Genomic DNA, 20,106 nt, shown 5'->3' with positions numbered 1-20,106 from the left:
CAACGATTAAGTTCCGTAATTCAGCAAAGTCAGCTTTGGTTGAGGGAGTAGCGGTAGTTGAGGGATCTTGGTCATTCGGGATCTTCGATGGCGAGTTATGTGAAGATGAAGTATGTGCTTTGACCTGACGGAAGAAGTGCTGTGTTATCTCACCTGGCACGCCTTTGCGGCCTTTACCCGTAGATTTATTCATGTTGAGTGCAGAATCTCTGAGAAACCGTTTTGTGGTGTTAAGTATATAGCCGATGGGCGGGGAACAAACCCGTGAGGGCTAAGTGGACATAGTAAGTTGTGGGAGAGTTAAGTAGAAAGACAATATCTACTCTGGTGTCCTGCTATTAATTTCCTCTCTAAATGTTCTGATGACTCCAGTGTGACTCCAGGAACCCCTGCAGACCGATCTTGTTGTCAGGCTGGGCTGTGTAGATTTTCTATGGAGTGGCTTGCCTTAAACACTAGCTGAGGGGGATCAGAGTGTCCCTGTAGTGCCCCACATCTGCCTTATACACCAGAGAATAGGTGGGTAGAGCTGAGACCCTCCAAACTTGAGGGGCCCTTATTTCAGCGGGCGGGTGCTGGTAACAGGTAGGGAGGTAAAGCAGCGGGGGGAGCCAGAGAGGCCAGGCACTCACCCAGGTACAGCAGAGGACAGGCAGGTCCCTGGAACAAATGGAGCCAGAGAATTTGCAGCTGGCTGTTAGAGCAGGCAAGCGGACGCCACAAGGTGGAGTATGACCGCTGTTTTCCTCTGCTCACCGAGACTCCAAGCCCCAACTCCTTCCCAGCAGGCACCTCTTTCCTGAGAAATTCCGGAAGTGGAGGCGGTGATGGCGGCTGTGACTTCCGGTTTAGCGTGGCAGTCGGGAGCAGCGATGGGAAGGACAGCGAAGCGGTCGGTGACCGGGAGGATCCGCACCCCGAGGGGTGAGTTGAAAAGGGGAGTCCCTGGAGCTGGCCGGGGTCCGGCGTGTGGGGTGAAATCAGCGGGGCTCGCCGTGCAGCAGTCGTCGGCGGGGCTGGAACAGGTATGGATGCTCCCTGGGGACAAAGGAGGCTCTGGTACCCCTCCGGGAGGACAGAAGTGGATTTTGGTGGGTATAGTTCCCCAAATGCTGGGTATTCCGCGGGAGCTGCACCAAGACGTGTCCGCTCACTTAGGCGTCCAAGCCACGCCCCCAAATAAAAATATTTTTAAAGTAAAGTACTAGAGAAAAATAAAATGATCAAGCATATTGGTCCAACCAGATAGCGATGGGGCAGAGTGCTTAGTTGGGCAATGTGACCAATTTGGGAACACAGGTTTTTTGAATATGGAATAACGTTTAAATGCAGGTTTGAGTAAACTGTGTATATTAGTGATAATTGGGTAAAATAGCCTAGGGAGCTTAAGAAGAAGGCTCAGGAATTTTTTTTAAGGTAGCATAAAGAGGTGATGAGAGTGGGTGATGCCCGAAAAAAGACTTGTATCTGGGAAAGAAAGTAGGTTATGAATGTGGATGAGAAGTATATATCTTGGGCAGTGCGGTGGGAATGAGTTGGGACATATTTTGAAACAATGTAAGACATGTATGTTGGTGCAGTTTTGTTAATGGCTTTTTATGATTTGGTATTAGGCTCACAAATAATTATAGTTATTCACATATGAATTAGTTTGATATTACATTGTCGATGAGGGTTTATAAAATTATCACTGAGACTTTCACGAAGAAGTGGACACGTTCAGCTATTTACATAATATAAGCAGCCACGGAAAGAGGTGGAAAAATAACAACCACAATGGCTGGTTACTTAGAATTCTGAGAAATTGTTCTCTGATGTATGATTTTAGGAGACAAGCAAATATTCTATACCAGTTGGATAAAGCATTAAATGAGGTAGAATTCTTGGATCGTAAGGAACCTTTGATTTATACGAATAAATAGGAAAACTGGATAGACGATAGAACAATGGTATTTGTCTGTGCAACAAACATTAGGAAAATTATCAACAAAAAATCCGAGCTTGATGATCTGATAGGGCCCCGCATTGACAAAGACAGGAACACTGTTTTTAGGAGAACAAGGAATCTCAAACAGCGATTGGCTCCCAGTTTTTTTTTTAAGAGCAATTACCATTTAAAATATGGTTGATATTTCTAAAAATCCTTTGGGTTGGTTAAGCATAAAACCAAATGGCTTTTATAAATGCAGAAAAAAATGTCGCACTTGCAAATTTGTAGATCATAAGAATTTTTGCCTCTAAAAAGAAATTCCCAATTAACAAGTGTTTGGATTACCGGTCCAACTATGTGATATACCTCATACATTGTGTATGTAGAGCAGCAGTATGTAGGACATACAATATGACCATTATATTTACATTTTCTTGAACATTGATGCAATATTTTGAAACAAGTTAAACCCGTAGTTAATCTCATCATGTACATTTTTTTTTTTTAACGAAATGGAGATGTGAAAAATCTGAAAATAAAAGCAATTGAGCAGATATGCATGACCAATAGCGGGAGAGATTGATTCAGTCTTCTTTGTTAAAGAGAAGATCATTCTATCTTCAAGCTCCAGACTCCTTTGCTCTAGGGTCTAAATGACACAATAGAATTGAATAACATTTAAAGTTATTATTAGGGATATGAACACTAACCCAGCACTTATGGATCGAAATGTAATATTTAAGCAGAAAGTCAACTTAAATGAGCCACGAATCTCTAGAGCAATAGTTTATTACACTAAAATATTATCCAAAAAAAGTATAAGCATACATATAATCAACACTATTAACAAACTTCCATCATGGATGTTGTTAACTGTATAAAAACATTATTTGCTGACACATCTAAATAGCTGTCAATAAATTGCTATTGTGGTTGTCTAAGACACAATATAATTATAATGAAATAATTGACTAAAACTCAGATATATGTAAAATTGAGTCCCCCCACGATCCTTGACTGAAAGTATATAGACAGTCTCCAATGTGTGTTGCAATATGGGCAGCACGGTGGCTAAGTGACTAGCACTTCTGCCTCACAGCGCTGGGGTCAATTCCCGTCCATGGCCTTATCTGTGTGGAGTTTGTATGGTCTTCCCGTGTTTGTGTGGGTTTTCTCCGAGTGCTCCGGCTTCCTCCCACACTCCACACTTTGGCTGCTATCAAAATTGACCCTAGTCTCTGTGTGTGAGTGTGTGTGTAATAGAGAATTTAGACTGTAAGCTCCAATGGGGCAGGGACTGATGTGAGTGAGTTCTCTGTATAGCCTGCGGAATCAGTGGCGCTATATAAATAAATGGTGATGATGATGATGATGATTATGTCTTAAAATATAGTTATTTCAGTGACAGGGGTATATCTTATGTACCAAAACCCTGGACTTGGGTGATTTCTAGGCTGCTGTACACTACCATCTACCCCAGGAGATGGCACCTGTTCCCCTAACCTGACTACAACTTGGTGGAGAATGTGAGCATGAGTTATGCGCATATTGAGAGTAGCAGCAGCCTTGAGAAACCTGCAGCAAGGAGGTCTGTGTGTGCTTTGATAACAGTTGCAGGAGTGATAATCTGCAGAGACGTTTTAGAGTGTGACATATGCTAGGAGTTGCAGTGCCATACATCCAAATGCAAGTCCAAGTGGCGTTTGGTCTACACGATTGTGGAAACTGTTACAGTTTAAAGAGTCAGACCCTCCTTTTTTCAAAACAATGCTGATACATGCCCTGGGTAAAAATTGCTACAAAGTTGCCGGTTAAACTGGAAAACATGGATGACATTGTTAAAGCCTTGCTACTAGCTACATCAGTACATGGCAGCAGTGGCTAATAAACTGTCCTCCAGCTCAGTGACTAACTCCTGTTTCATACGAGCTAGTCACGTTTTTCAAAAAATGACTATGGCTATCGATGTGGAGGTGTTTCTGACCACCTTTGAGAAAACCGCTGAGAGTTGGCCTAAATAACAATGGGCCTGCCTGTTGGCACCTTTTCTTGCAGGAAAACCTAATAAAGTCTACTACGATGTAAGCATTGCAGATGCTCAGGACTACAAAAAGCTGAAAACTGAAATCCTGACTCTGCTGGGAGTTACGCTGTCTGTTCAAACACAACAAGTGCACTGTTGGGTTTACTCCATGGATAAGCCTCCTTGCTCACAAATGCATGACCTTATCCAATTGACCAATAAATGGTTACAGAGCAAGACATTAACCATTATTTGAGGTCTCTGCCCATGGTTTTGCATAAGTGAGTGAACCTCGGGGACCCACAGACAGCTGACAAGTTGGTGGAGATGGTGGAGAGTTATCTACAAACAGTATCCAGATGCCTATCTGGATGATGTTGTGATTCACAGTGTGGACTGGGAGTCTCACTTAGTTAGAATTCCAGCAATGTTGGACTTGATCAGAAAGGCAGAGCTAACTGCCAACCCAAAGAAATGTTGCTTAACGAAGGCAGAGGTTAAGTGCCTGGATTTCACCATAGGTAGATATTTGTATTAAGCCCAATTGAATACAATTGAAGCTATCCGAAACTGGGACTTGTGAATAAAAAACAGGTGAGAACCTTTTTTGGGCATCACAGGGTATTACTGGTGGTTCATTCCTAATTTCACCACCCCAGTGGTTCCATTATCAGACCTTACCAAAGGAAAGCAGTCTAATATGGTGAAGTGAAACCCTGAGGCAGAAAAAGTTTTCCTGGTAAAGATGGTATTATGTATGCAGCCTGTGTTGATATCACCAGATTTGTCAAAAGAATATGTCATAGAGGCCTATGTATCAGATGTAGGGGTAGGTACTGTATTGTTTAAAAACAAGATGGGGAGGAGCACCCTATTGTTTATTTGAGTAGGAAACTCAATGAACGCGAAAAGAGGTACGTCATTGCAAAAAAAAAGCGTTGATCATTCAGTGGACATTAGACACTCTAAGATATTACTTCTTGGGCAGGCAGTTTAAACTAGTGACAGATCATAACCCATTAAAATTGATATGTGCAAATTATAGCTAGAATGTCTGGGTTACAAAATGGTTTTTATCATTGCAAATTTTAAGTTTACAGTAGCCCGGTACACAACTAGACAATGCACATGCGTTGTCTTCTGTTTAGGGGCTACAAGTGTTCTGCCCTCTAGGTCGAAACAGAGGAGGGAAACATGAGGCAAAAACACTGGAATAGTGTTTTTGGGCAGTTATGTTTGTCCCAGGTTGCTGACCTACATGTTTTAAAAACCCCATAGAGATTGTTTTATGTGGGAGGGAGCTTTCCCAAAGAATGTGTTCAACTTTAGGGAAAGATGATAATGGTCCCTGGGGTATAAATGAAGAGGGTGGGCTCTAGTTATAAGGTCCAGTCCAGATCTTCTGACCTTCCAGTCTGACGGCAGACTGATCAATAATTGTACCTGTAAGGTGAGTATAAAAATATGGCAGTGTGAGCAGTCTCTCTCTCTCTCTCTATCTCTCTCTCTCTCTCTCTATATATATATATATATATATATATTACATATTATACATATATTATTACATATTATATATATATATATATATATATATATATAATATTACATATAATTATATATATATATATATATATATATATATATATACATATATATATATATATATATATATATATATATATATATGTATATCTATATATATATAAATATATATAGATATATGTATCTCTCTCTCTCTCTCTCTATATATATATATATATATATATATATATATACATATATATATATATATATATATATATATATATATATATATACATACATATATATATATATATATATATATATATATATATATATATATATATACATACATATATATATATATATATATATATATATATATATATATATTGTACACACATTCTTTCCTTGTGCTTGTTTGCTTGCAATGTTGTGGTCACAAATAAGGCAGTAAATACTAAAATCTAGCCTTGGAAATTGAAGCCACTAAATACATGTGTTTCAGGGATACTGCATTTCTTTCATGCTTATACGGGTAAATATTTTTTAAGCTAGCCGAGAAGGAGAATAAAATGTCCTTCATTCCTCCTTTATCTCAAGGATTAAAAAGAAAACATCAGGATGCACATGTAAACTCATTGTAATTCGCTGAGCTCCAAGTATCCCTTTTTCCATTTATAACTATAATTGCTTCCATACAGCAAAAAAAATGTATTTTAAATGACACCATGCAGTACAAGGACACGCTATGTACTGTATGCAAGGTTTTTGAAAGTGTTTTGTGCAAACAAAGACCTTGCTTAAAAAGCTGCTTGAACTGTATCTGTCAATTATCAAAGATAAAAGATTGAATTCTTTATAAATTTAATTTTACCAGCAACTGAAATGTAATGCCTTAGGTGCTGTTATGTTAGTATAATCAATTTGAACGCTTCTGTAAGTAGGTGAAATACAGAACAGTCACAAATAAACTTGGATGGCACTGTATTTTTTTTATGCAATGGCACAATCTAAAGTGTAATGTTTCCACAATAAGCATATTGCAAAATAAAATTGTAGATTTATCATAGATAACAAAAGTAAAAAATGAAACAAGGATAATCTCTTCTTTTTTGGAATTGAATATGTAAATGTCACTGTTTATGTGATAAGAAGGCCATTGACTGCTTAGATTTGCTGGCACTAAAGACACACTCAAACCTTCTGTAGTGACCTGGACTGCCCTACAAATAACCTTTAATGTTTTACAATGTTAGAATGAATAAAATCATAAGATATTACAGAAATGTTAAATGCTATAATAGTATTTGGTGTTAATATGCTAGATGTGTTGAAATAAAGTTGTGTAGCTGAAAAATTGCTGTGTGAGTTGCCATTGTACCACATAATAATCAGGAGAGCAGGGAGTCGAAATTGAAGATGAGTAACAGTTGAAGATGTAGAGAGAGCTTACAGGATGGGTTGGGTACAAATTCCCGACAGTGAAATTAATGACAACCAAATAAACTACACGAAAATACTGTCAAGTACATTATTGCGACAGTTACATATAAGGCGCAATGTTAAACAGATGCGGGGTATGCCTCCACATACTATATCGGCATACATAAAATCCCTACAAATTTGAACTAACAATAGCATAAATGACTACAATAAAGGTGAATGTCAGTACTAAATGTCTGCACAAGAAATACCTACTGAGAAATATTACCTACAAATAATAAAATCACTACAAAAGAAATCCGACAATAAATATTACCTACTCTACATAAATGCCTGCCAAAATAGAAACAACTCAGAAATAATAACTACAAACCCGAAAGTACTACTAAATAAATTCCTACATACAATATTAATGACGCAGCATTAATGTCTACACAAAATCATCCTTACTATGATACAAACCTTACACTTTATATTTGTACACATACTTTAATTGATAATCTATTACTTAAAATAAAAAGCCAATTTACTCACACTAAAAATAGGTGTGTGAAACCGGCAAGAGTGAAATCGATATCATTAATATTTATGCAACTCCACGTGTACCAGATTACTACATCATATATTTGCTTTATCAAACATTAGAATCTTGGTATCTTTTGTAACATATTTAGTTTATTATTGACAATCAAAGGTATTGGGGCCATAATAGTTTTAATATAACTTTGAACTTAGATGAACATATATACTTTTCCCAACCATGTTTGTCATTGCTGTATGTTTTCATGTATTCTCTAGCCTTGTTTGCTACTACCCTTTTCTGTCATACTCACAAAGTATTACGCCAGTTAGTATGTTTTTTATAGCAATAATACGTCAGCTGTTTCGTTGTGTTCATAAATGTTATTCAATTAGACCTTCATCTTTTGTTCTTGGAGGAACCGCTATAAAAAAGCAATTTTTTGTTTAACTAACTGCGGTTTAATTATATATAATTCTCAATGGTTATATTAATTCAGATGTAAATTAAAACAAATTGATATATACTTTGTAATTTATATATTTTAAACAATAGATATAATTATTTTTTATTATTATATTCTCAAACATTCTTAAAAAGAAAATTCTCTATAGCCATATTGTTCAATACTGTCATATACATGTTATTCTAATTCTTTCTTATTTTTTTTTATATTTGTTACTGTTTTACACACAGCCAATTATTATTTAAAACATAGTTCATTTTATCACATAAGCATTGCACAGACACATTATTTTGTATATGTGTTAATTTATCGTTAATTTATTAATATTGGCATTATTACAAATGCTTGATTTAATGCTATTAATGTACAATTCACGCATCAAATCCATTGATTGGACAAATAAATCTGTTCTTCTCAATTTTTCGTTTCTACTGTATTTTTGAAAAATAGAAAGGACATTGTTAGTATAAGAAACTGTATAGAAAATGTTAACAATATTCTTAGACACACTTTAAATTTAAATTTACTATATAAAACACTTCAATCACTGTTACATCTGTAATTTTTAATCATAGCTACAAAAATATATATGTTATATCATTACCATAACCCTTAAAACATAAGTACTTACATTTGATTAGGAAATGGAAGGCCCTATGCCATCACTCCACAATATGCCAGATATAGTCATGGATAGCAGTGATGGACCCTGTTTGGAATAGAGATTATAATAACTATGTTATTCTTCTTTATTGTACATTGGATCCTATAAGAAAAACTCCTAATCTTCATCCAATGTAATATCTGCCCTAATAGTGGTAATAATTACATACAGTAAAAAAATATTATATTTTCATAGGCAAATATAATTCATTTACTCACCCTGGTTGTCGTCCATAATAATTTTATGTTCATATTCTTCTCCATGTGTATTGATTAATCCTTTAATGTAATCTTATAGACACTTGCTTCTTTGCTGTGTATTTTCTTCCGTATAGCCCAAAAAAATTAACACACACAATTTAGTTTAAAATTAAGGAAGGTAAACCGGTTATTAAATAATTGGCATCCACAGTATTTTATAAATCCTTTTGATTGTTGAAATGCTAATAGACCTGATGTAATTCTTAACAACAACAAAAATTCAATAGACAAAAAGGCGCATGCCAACAAATAAATATATGAGCAAAAGTTCTTGAAAGGTAATTAGGCAGTAGCCAAATCTTTTTGTGATGCAAAGTCAAAGGTGATAGAATTATGAATGGCAAGTCTCCAATGAAGCAGAAGATCGTGTATAACTTCCAAGTATCTGTGCATTTTCACCATTCAGTAGCACTTCCCCATGTGGAGCCAGGCGGTGATCATAAAAAGGAAAAAGGGAAGGCAAAAATATGTGTAGCATGTGTAAAAGGGGAGAGTCACATCTCACTTATACCATACAGGGCCGGATTAAGGGAATGGAGGCCCCTGGGCTAAGGGGCCCTCCATTCCCCCGTGAGGCCCCCAATGTGAACCGCCCGCCACCCCCCGCGAGGCCCCCCCCACAAGCACTTACCTGTCAGTGCAGTTTTCCTTCCGTGGCACGCTGTAAGCTCCTTACTGAGGAGATCTCGCAAGATGATCTCCTCAGTAAGCAGATTACTGAGCGGCGCCAGGGACGGATGACTGCACTGACAGTGCTCAGCAGCATTGATCGGGCTGGGGGCTCCCCCGCCCCCAGACCGACCAATAATGCTGCTGAGGACTTTGAAGGGCCCCCTGGCTATAGCCCAGTTAGCCCTAGGGTTAATCCCTGATACCATACCATAACCATAGGGGTCTGAAGAACCCAGTATTGGATACACTCGAATACAGAAAAGTGGATCAAAAATGTATGATTATAAACCACGTGAGTTGTAACATTAAGAAGTAATCACAGGGCTCACGCCCCTTTAGTTACACTTGCTCAAAGACCTAAGTCTGTGCACTTGTAAGGCATTAATTGGAATCTTCATTCCCCTGATATCTTCTTGAAATATCACATACCAAAAGTAGGTGTAGAAGTCAACATATAAGATGTTAAAAGTACCGGGATATGTAGAGCTGACTATCCCCTCATCTAACGGTAGGAACGACTTGTACGTAGTCCACTCTTTAAACCAGGAGTTGAAACGCGTCGGTTAAAGAGTGGACATCTATACACTATGGCAGCAACCAAGAGGGAGCACTTAGAGGAAGTCTTTTAGTTTGCTATTTTCTGAGGTAATTCTTATTCAGCACCCTCTTCTTTTTAGCATACAACATGTTCTTTATTTTCTAGGTAGAAAAAAGTCACAGTTAAAATAAAACTAGCACTTAAAAGTGGCTTGTAACATGTGGTAGCGCAGTGCTCAGACATTGCTCTAAGTGCGGACTTACAGGCAATTTGAGGGAAGGGAAGCTTGACATCCAGACATGTTTGAAGACCACCTTAGGCACATGATTTCCACAGGAAAACACAATTTTAAGTAAAAAAAAGTCACTTGGTAGCTCATCTGGTAGTGCAGTGATCAACATTGCACATTATCAGACATTGCTCTATGTGCACACTTACCGGCTACTTTTGGGTGACAAGGATTTCCTTCCATCTCTTTTGAATGAATGTGCAACATTTTTATAAGTGGTAGGTGATCCCTCTTAAATATGTCATGAGGTCCACTGTTTCCCTCTGGCTAATACATGTTTATAATGCAGTTTCCCAAATTTTTTTCTCCCATCGTGGTGGTGTCCTTTGAGGGTCGGCAGTCACCTTCTGTATTTTGGGCTTTAATGGTGTTTTGTTCTTTAATGAAGTAGGTGATCAGGTTGTACACACCTAACTTCTTCTCACCCAATATGCTGCTCCACTGCCGGTGCCAACTTTCCAATGTATTATTTGTTCGTGGGATTCCCAAACCGTTATTTTCATGCACTGACCACATTCTGGGGGGAAACGACGCTGCTGTTCTTGTAGATTGGCTGTGAGTTCTTCTACCAAGAACATAATTTTCCTCTAAATATTTCACAACCGGTTCTTGAAGGCAGCTGGGATGTTGTTTGGGGGGCAAAAAGGCAAGGGCTTGCAAATGCCTCATGCGGACTGCAAAACCAAGGTCAGTGCCATACAGCTGAGCTAATCCTGCTGCCTGGATGTTTCTGTAAAAGCTCTGACCCAGGTGAAATAAGCAACATTGTTGCTGTCAGTTTCTAAATTCAAGCTGGGTGGCAATTATTGCAGCTATCTCAAAATCGGTGAGGATATATTGTGGTGCCAGGTTGACGTCAAATTCCATGGCATAATCCTGAAGTTCTTCCAAAAACTTTTTATAGCACTCCTGGCTTTTACTCAAAAGTAATCCATAAACCAGGGCCACAAAACGTCTGTTGGTTTCATTTGTACCAACCATAGCATGGATGGTGTAGATCTTCCTAAATAATGTTGGGCAAGTTTTGAAGGTGCCATCCATCACCCAATATGAGGCCTCCTGGAGTTTTTCAAAATGTTCCTGATTCACAAACAGTAAAATGCATTTGCTCCCAAATGTGGTGTCCTTTCCGAGAAATTGCTCACCCTCTTCAATGATTGCCTTGAACAGATTGATTTGGCATCTACACTGTGCTTGTTGATGGCATTTCTGCTCTCACACTTTGAATGATCTGTGCCAGGGTCTCCACCGTATTGCATGCCGGTTCCCTGATGTTGTGTGGCAACATCAGTTCTTTCTACCCTCGCTGTATGATTATGTTCTGTCTGTGAGATGACTTCACGGCTAGTGGCAAATTCGACTGTGTTGGCTCATTCTCAACAAATGCCATTGTTGAACTTGTTACATTGCCAATAGTACATTTTTCCACTCTGTTTGTTCTTGGTGAAATGAAATCCATCGATGTTAAGTAGATTTCCACCTTTCTGAGACGGCACGAGGGAAACAGATTCAGTCGCTATAATTTCTATAGAATGATAATCCGCGTATAAAGAAATTCCTCTAATTTGCTGATATTGTCCACAAAGCTGGATACCAGTGGTGTGGAAATCGGGTATCCCTAAGGTGTATATAGCAAAAACGTTCTCTGTAAAAGAGTCAGGCAAAGCCAGATATACAACATGATTTAGCAAGCTTATTCAGTTGTAATAAGTGGTGATTTGACTGTGGTCGCAAAACACTTTTTATAGCGAGTGAGGAGAGGTGCGACTACCTACATTACATAATTATTTAAACATTGACAGGTTGTCTAATTGACAGAACACATTTGCAGATGTCAGCCTGTGTGTTTCTGCGATACTTTCATGTTTGTTATTCAATTGGTACACTTCTAACAGAGACATGGTCAATTGACACAGTCACGTGAACTTTATTACCTTGCAAATTTGGCAACAGGTTTTTAGCTTGTTAATACTTGCAGACTTGAAAAAGATACAGTTGATAATAAATATCAGCTGAGTAAAGTAGTATGTGAGGCACTCCTGTCTAGAAAGAATATCACTGTAAAATCAACTTTATTGATAATTGTTATTAAAAAGATTGTTGTTTAAATATCCAAATGTTATATAGATTGGCGAATATAAAAGATAGAAGTGAAAAAGATTGAAATGTGGTGTTTAAAGAATTAAAAATGACCCATAGGGAGATAAGGTTGTCCTTGGTAAGTATTAGGTTCGTATTAAAAATACAATACGTGAGAGCTGATGCGTTCTCTATTCACCTTTATTATTAGTATAAGGACCCCTGGCAATTGATATCTTGTGTCAAATTGCAGTAACGGTTCATAATACTTGCAGCTGCCCTTGTTGTTATAAAAGGGTTATTTTGGCCTCATATAAATTGGGTGCTTTTAAATATACACTCACATATGTAATTTGGAATATTCTCATATATTCTAGAGATATGCCATATGTTGCGGGCGGAGTTTGATATAGATGGTATTGGTAAAGGGGGGGTTGGTAGATCTAAACAATTGTTCCACACATAATATCATAGCTATTTATTATTATCTCATGTGTATAAAGATGGATACATATACATCTTATATGGTGTATCCTAGGTTTATTTCACATCCTTTATCCAGGAAAAATATTTACACCAGGCTTATTATATAATTGATAGTGAGTTATTTTATGTAGTTGTTTTCACATAAACACTGTGTGTTAAACCAAAGATGCCTATATGATGTATATAGAGGGGTGGCCTCTAATGAAGGCAATCTCTCTATAATATAGCTCAGCTATGGGATCTCCACATATAAATAATGGTGGAGGTGATGGTGGATGCTTTTCAATATCTATTGTCTCACATGGGCCCTGTATACTATGGAGAAATGCCTGTAAATATCATGGCAATAATGGTATCCACAAATGAGGGCAATTTCTCTCAGTAGTAGCCCAATAGTGAGATTCCCACGCATGTGGAATGATCAAAATTGCCCACTATGACTTTATCAGTAATCCGGATTGTGCAACTACCCCAAACTATAAAAGTTCTCCTATTGAGTACCCGCTTTCAACCTGAGGCTAACAGCTATAATAGTTATAAATTGTGAACCTTGTTTGTAAAGCACGATCGCGGAGAGGTCCCGCTGACCGACTCCCTATTTCCGGGTCTGTGACGTCATACGTCACGTTACCCGACGTACGTTTCGCCGATAGGCTTATTCATGGGGAATTACCCGTCTAGGATAGGAATGGAACTTTTATGTTCCAGTTAGCCAATGATATTGTTTCCTCAATGATTGACATCTGTGGTGGCCATTCATATGGACACAGATCTTGTTACTTATGGGAAAATAGTTACTTTGTCCTAATCAGACATGAATCTACATTTTAAGATATAGGTTTGTTATTCCGAGGATGATATATATGCGCATGATTGTCAATATGTATATAATTAAGGATACCTTATGTACAAGTACCTTATGTATCAACATATGTAAAAAGTTGATTATAAATGAAAGAAGGACAATAAATAATGATCATTGGACATAATAAAGATATCTATATACAGGATATGTAGTATAAAAATGTGATTCTAAAAATAATAAATCGGAAGGGAGGTGAGACGTGTGTGATAATGATAAAATCTTAACTAAGTGATAACTGAAGTGAGGGAAGGGGATATACCCTAGGACTCCAATAACAGAGATAAAGTGACATGTGCAATTAAATGTGGTACCCAGTGATAAAGTAAGCATGAATTGTTAACAATTAATTATTATTAAATTTGTGTTATTATTATAAATGTGTTTTCGTTTTTGTTTTTATTTATATTTTTTGTGTTTTTTTGTGTTTTTTGTTTTTTATTGCTTATTATTTTTATTTTTGTTTAAATTTTATTTTGTGTTTTATTTTTATTTGTATATTTACATACTATGTATCCTATTGAACTCCTTTAATCCTTTGTATATTTGAAAAGGGAATAAACAAATAATAAAATAAATAAAATAAAAATTGTTTTATTAAAAAGAGTTCTTCTTATCATTATCCTTATTCTTAGCTATTGATGTATAATCATATTGCAGGTCACAATTAATATAACACAAAGTGTATTAAACTTCAATTGACGAATATTTAATAAAAAAGAAATTTATTTTGTGAGTGTCTTTATTCATTCTAAGATGATCATAAAGATATTTTGGTAGAATATATCCAATATACATTATATCAGTAAGAAAAATCACGAATGTCCTAATGATCTGAAACGTGTATATATGAAAAGTATTGCGTATATATAATATGTGTTTGAGAAATATGTACACTGTTCATTGTGCCCTTTCTTTCCAACCAAACAGCCAAAATTCAGTCATGAAGACAATTTAACTCATGTCTTGTATATCCATATATTACCTATATAGTTACAGACTTGTGAATACAAAATAAGAGCTATAGCTTGAAGTGGTTAAAAACCTCTGTATTCTCATTGTAACTCACTTTATGTATCTACCTCTTAAGTATGTTTGGGAGTGGTATTCTTGGTACAATCAAATTATTATAAGAAACTAGAATAATTGATATTTTCATTTAAACCATATGGAATCAGTGAGTGGAGTAGAAAAATCTACCTGCTTTCTTTTTGAAGCAATAGAAACAGATCTCTATAGGAAGAAAACTGCAACCAATAGTGTTCTTCATAACAATAGCTCACACTTTCCATCAGTTATAAAAAACATACCGAAAGGTGAATTTCTCCGATTAAAACGTAATTGCTCAAATCCAGAGGACTATCAAAAACGTTCAGAGGAATTAAGTACCAGGTTGATACAACGAGGGTACAGTAAGAGGTCTATTAAGAAAGCTATTAATACCACCAGATCTATAGATCGTGTAAATCTGATCTATCCTAAGAAAAAATCAGAACCAGACAATAAAATTCGTTTTGTAGGGGATTTCTGTCAGCAATGGAAACAGATCAAAACTATTGTACAACGACATTGGCCTATACTTATGTCAGATGACAAATTGTCTAAAGTATTGGATGAGAAGGTCAATTTTAGTTGGAGACGAGCACCCAACTTAGTGGACAGACTTACACAAAGTCATTTTAATCCAAGAAAACAAATGATGACTGTAAGAGGTTCACACAAGTGTGGATCATGTAAGGCATGCTCCGTAATGGTTAAAACCACGGAAATACATGATAGATATGGACAAAAACACACAATTAATAGTTTTATTAATTGCAATACCAAAGGAGTTATTTATGTATTGAAATGTACCTGCAATAAAATCTATGTAGGTATGACAAGCCGACCTCTGAAGCAACGGATTTTAGAACACTTAGGGAATATTAGGAACGCCCCCATAGACAAACAACGTCTGAAACCACTTACCTCTGTAGCACGACATTTCTTACAAACACACGGAGGAAAATCAGATGAACTAAGTGTATTTGGGATAGAGAAAATTTCTATGGGAATAAGGGGAGGTGACATCATGAATATATTGCTTCAAAAAGAAAGCAGGTAGATTTTTCTACTCCACTCACTGATTCCATATGGTTTAAATGAAAATATCAATTATTCTAGTTTCTTATAATAATTTGATTGTACCAAGAATACCACTCCCAAACATACTTAAGAGGTAGATACATAAAGTGAGTTACAATGAGAATACAGAGGTTTTTAACCACTTCAAGCTATAGCTCTTATTTTGTATTCACAAGTCTGTAACTATATAGGTAATATATGGATATACAAGACATGAGTTAAATTGTCTTCATGACTGAATTTTGGCTGTTTGGTTGGAAAGAAAGGGCACAATGAACAGTGTACATATTTCTCAAACACATATTATATATACGCAATACTTTTCATATATACACGTTTCAGATCATTAGGACATTCGTGATTTTTCTTACTGATATAATGTATATTGGATATATTCTACCAAAATATCTTTATGATCATCTTAGAATGAATAAAGACACTCACAAAATAAATTTCTTTTTTATTAAATATTCGTCAATTGAAGTTTAATACACTTTGTGTTATATTAATTGTGACCTGCAATATGATTATACATCAATGGCTAAGAATAAGGATAATGATAAGAAGAACTCTTTTTAATAAAACAATTTTTATTTTATTTATTTTATTATTTGTTTATTCCTTTTTCAAATATACAAAGGATTAAAGGAGTTCAATAGGATACATAGTATGTAAATATACAAATAAAAATAAAACACAAAATAAAATTTAAACAAAAATAAATTTAATAATAATTAATTGTTAACAATTCATGCTTACTTTATCACTGGGTACCACATTTAATTGCACATGTCACTTTATCTCTGTTATTGGAGTCCTAGGGTATATCCCCTTCCCTCACTTCAGTTATCACTTAGTTAAGATTTTATCATTATCACACACGTCTCACCTCCCTTCTGATTTATTATTTTTAGAATCACATTTTTGTACTACATATCCTGTATATAGATATCTTTATTATGTCCAATGATCATTATTTATTGTCCTTCTTTCATTTATAATCAACTTTTTACATATGTTGATACATAAGGTACTTGTACATAAGGTATCCTTAATTATATACATATTGACAATCATGCGCATATATATCATCCTCGGAATAACAAACCTATATCTTAAAATGTAGATTTATGTCCGATTAGGACAAAGTAACTATTTTCCCATAAGTAACAAGATCTGTGTCCATATGAATGGCCACCACAGATGTCAATCATTGAGGAAACAATATCATTGGCTATCTGGAACATAAAAGTTCCAGTCCTATCCTAGACGGGTAATTCCCCATGAATAAGCCTATCGGCGAAACGTACGTCGGGTAACGTGACGTATGACGTCACAGACCCGGTAATAGGGAGTCGGTCAGCGGGACCTCTCCGCGATCGTGCTTTACAAACAAGGTTCACAATTTATAACTATTATAGCTGTTAGCCTCAGGTTGAAAGCGGGTACTCAATAGGAGAACTTTTATAGTTTGGGGTAGTTGCACAATCCGGATTACTGATACAGTCATTGTGGGCAATTTTGATCATTCCACATGCGTGGGAATCTCACTATTGGGCTACTACTGAGAGAAATTGCCCTCATTTGTGGATACCATTATTGCCATGATATTTACAGGCATTTCTCCATAGTATACAGGGCCCATGTGAGACAATAGATATTGAAAAGCATCCACCATCACCTCCACCATTATTTATATGTGGAGATCCCATAGCTGAGCTATATTATAGAGAGATTGCCTTCATTAGAGGCCACCCCTCTATATACATCATATAGGCATCTTTGGTTTAACACACAGTGTTTATGTGAAAACAACTACATAAAATAACTCACTATCAATTATATAATAAGCCTGGTGTAAATATTTTTCCTGGATAAGGGATGTGAAATAAACCTAGGATACACCATATAAGATGTATATGTATCCATCTTTATACACATGAGATAATAATAAATAGCTATGATATTATGTGTGGAACAATTGTTTAGATCTACCAAGCCCCCCTTTACCAATACCATCTATATCAAACTCCGCCCGCAACATATGGCATATCTCTAGAATATATGAGAATATTCCAACTTACATATGTGAGTGTATATTTAAAAGCACCCAATTTATATGAGGCCAAAATAACCTTTTTATAACAACAAGGGCAGCTGCAAGTATTATGAACCGTTACTGCAATTTGACACAAGATATCAATTGTCAGGGGTCCTTATACTAATAATAAAGGTGAATAGAGAACGCATCAGCTCTCACGTATTGTATTTTTAATACGAACCTAATACTTACCAAGGACAACCTTATCTCCCTATGGGTCATTTTTAATTCTTTAAACACCACATTTCAATCTTTTTCACTTCTATCTTTTATATTCGCCAATCTATATAACATTTGGATATTTAAACAACAATCTTTTTAATAACAATTATCAATAAAGTTGATTTTACAGTGATAGTCTTTCTAGACAGGAGTGCCTCACATACTACTTTACTCAGCTGATATTTATTATCAACTGTATCTTTTTCATGTCTAGACTTGTCTAGTTATGAGAGCACCCCCTCAAATTATATGTTACATTTGTTTACATATAATTGAGGCTTGTCTATACCTTTGAGCGGATTGGTCCACCCCCCCCCCTTTTTTTGTTTAATACTTGCAGACTGTAAGGCACAATCAAATTGCATTTCTTCAATGTGTGTAATAAGCATAATAAAAAGAAATTAAGATCAGATGGCATATATGTTTGTAATATAATTTCATTCCATATAATATAGATTTACTTTCTATAATAAATACAACTTTGTGTTTGGATTTATTATTATTATTTATAAATTGAAAAGTAGATTTTAAAACATAAAACACACATTCATTACACTGTGGTGGCTTACTGACAATGTTATTTTAATGATTCTTACCATAAATGTTATGTCCCTTGTTTTCTGTGATATTTATACAGGTTTTTAATCAAATAATAATTTTATTTAATGTTATATTTAAAATTGAGTACTATTGCAATTAATGGCCATTCTTGGAGGGCATACTACCGAATTGAGTCTGTTTAAACACACTTACGTTAATTAAACGTTTTGTTATATATTTATCATTTATATAATAATATTGCATAATAAATCTTCATCAGACTAAGATGCAATCGAAATTAAAATGACAGTAATTAAGGGCACTAGTTGTTTTCATGACCAGTTTTTAACGTTAACTATAAAACTGTATTGTGTATATTCTGCTATTAGATCTCTTAAACATGTTTTTTTATTATTGTAAGCGGCATGTCATTATTAATTTAAAAAACTTACTATGTTGGTGATATACTTTTGGTTTCACACTGAATTTATAAACATAATGTTGATCAACTTATGTCATTATGTCCTCATCCTCTGTTAGATTCATATATTATTTTTATATATATATATATATATATATATATATATATATAAATAGTGCACCGATTTGGGATGGAAATTAAACAATTCAATTAGACTATGTATAGTGTCATCTCAGAAATTGAAAAAGCATGGTATTCATTTTTATTAGGGATGTTAACATTCACTGCACCCACATTACAGTTTGCATGATTAATCCAAGTAGTGTAATCCGGGGTGTTCATTTGCACTGCCTCCTTGCTACACTTATGTATATTAATGAATAGCATATTAAAAATAACTAAAATTGAATTCAGACATTGTAATTTGAAAAAAACATTTTTTTTTATTATAAAGACAATCTTTAACAATAGATACAAAAACTAACATTTAGAAATAATCAGCAATATTTATTTATTTTTTATAATATTGTACATTGATTATTTGTTGCATAAAACGTCACATCACAATGTCTTCAGTACTTCCATGCTCAGGTATTTCCTCGACAAAAAGTCTTCTTCTCTTAGCTGATCAAAGAGAGGAAATATTATTATTATTTAAGAATGGAAATTTGTGGCAAGACATGTTATAACATTACAAATTTCAACATAGTATGTACTTCTTGTAATAACTCGCACAGATGAAATTGAAGAACCAGACAATTCATCATGTCCACTGACTTCCCTATTTTCTTCTGAGTCATGAACAGACTCCTCAATGATCCTTGAAGTTGGCATATGTGAAATTATAATGTTTTTTAGTTTGGAGGGTATTTAAATAACAGCTTACAGGTAAGTGATAAATAAGGTACAATTACCTCTTGAGGTGCCAGTAGACTTCTTCCT

This window comes from Mixophyes fleayi, chromosome 1, assembly GCF_038048845.1.
Source record: "Mixophyes fleayi isolate aMixFle1 chromosome 1, aMixFle1.hap1, whole genome shotgun sequence".
Lineage (NCBI taxonomy): Eukaryota > Metazoa > Chordata > Amphibia > Anura > Limnodynastidae > Mixophyes > Mixophyes fleayi.
Note: the sequence above shows the minus strand (reverse complement) of the source record.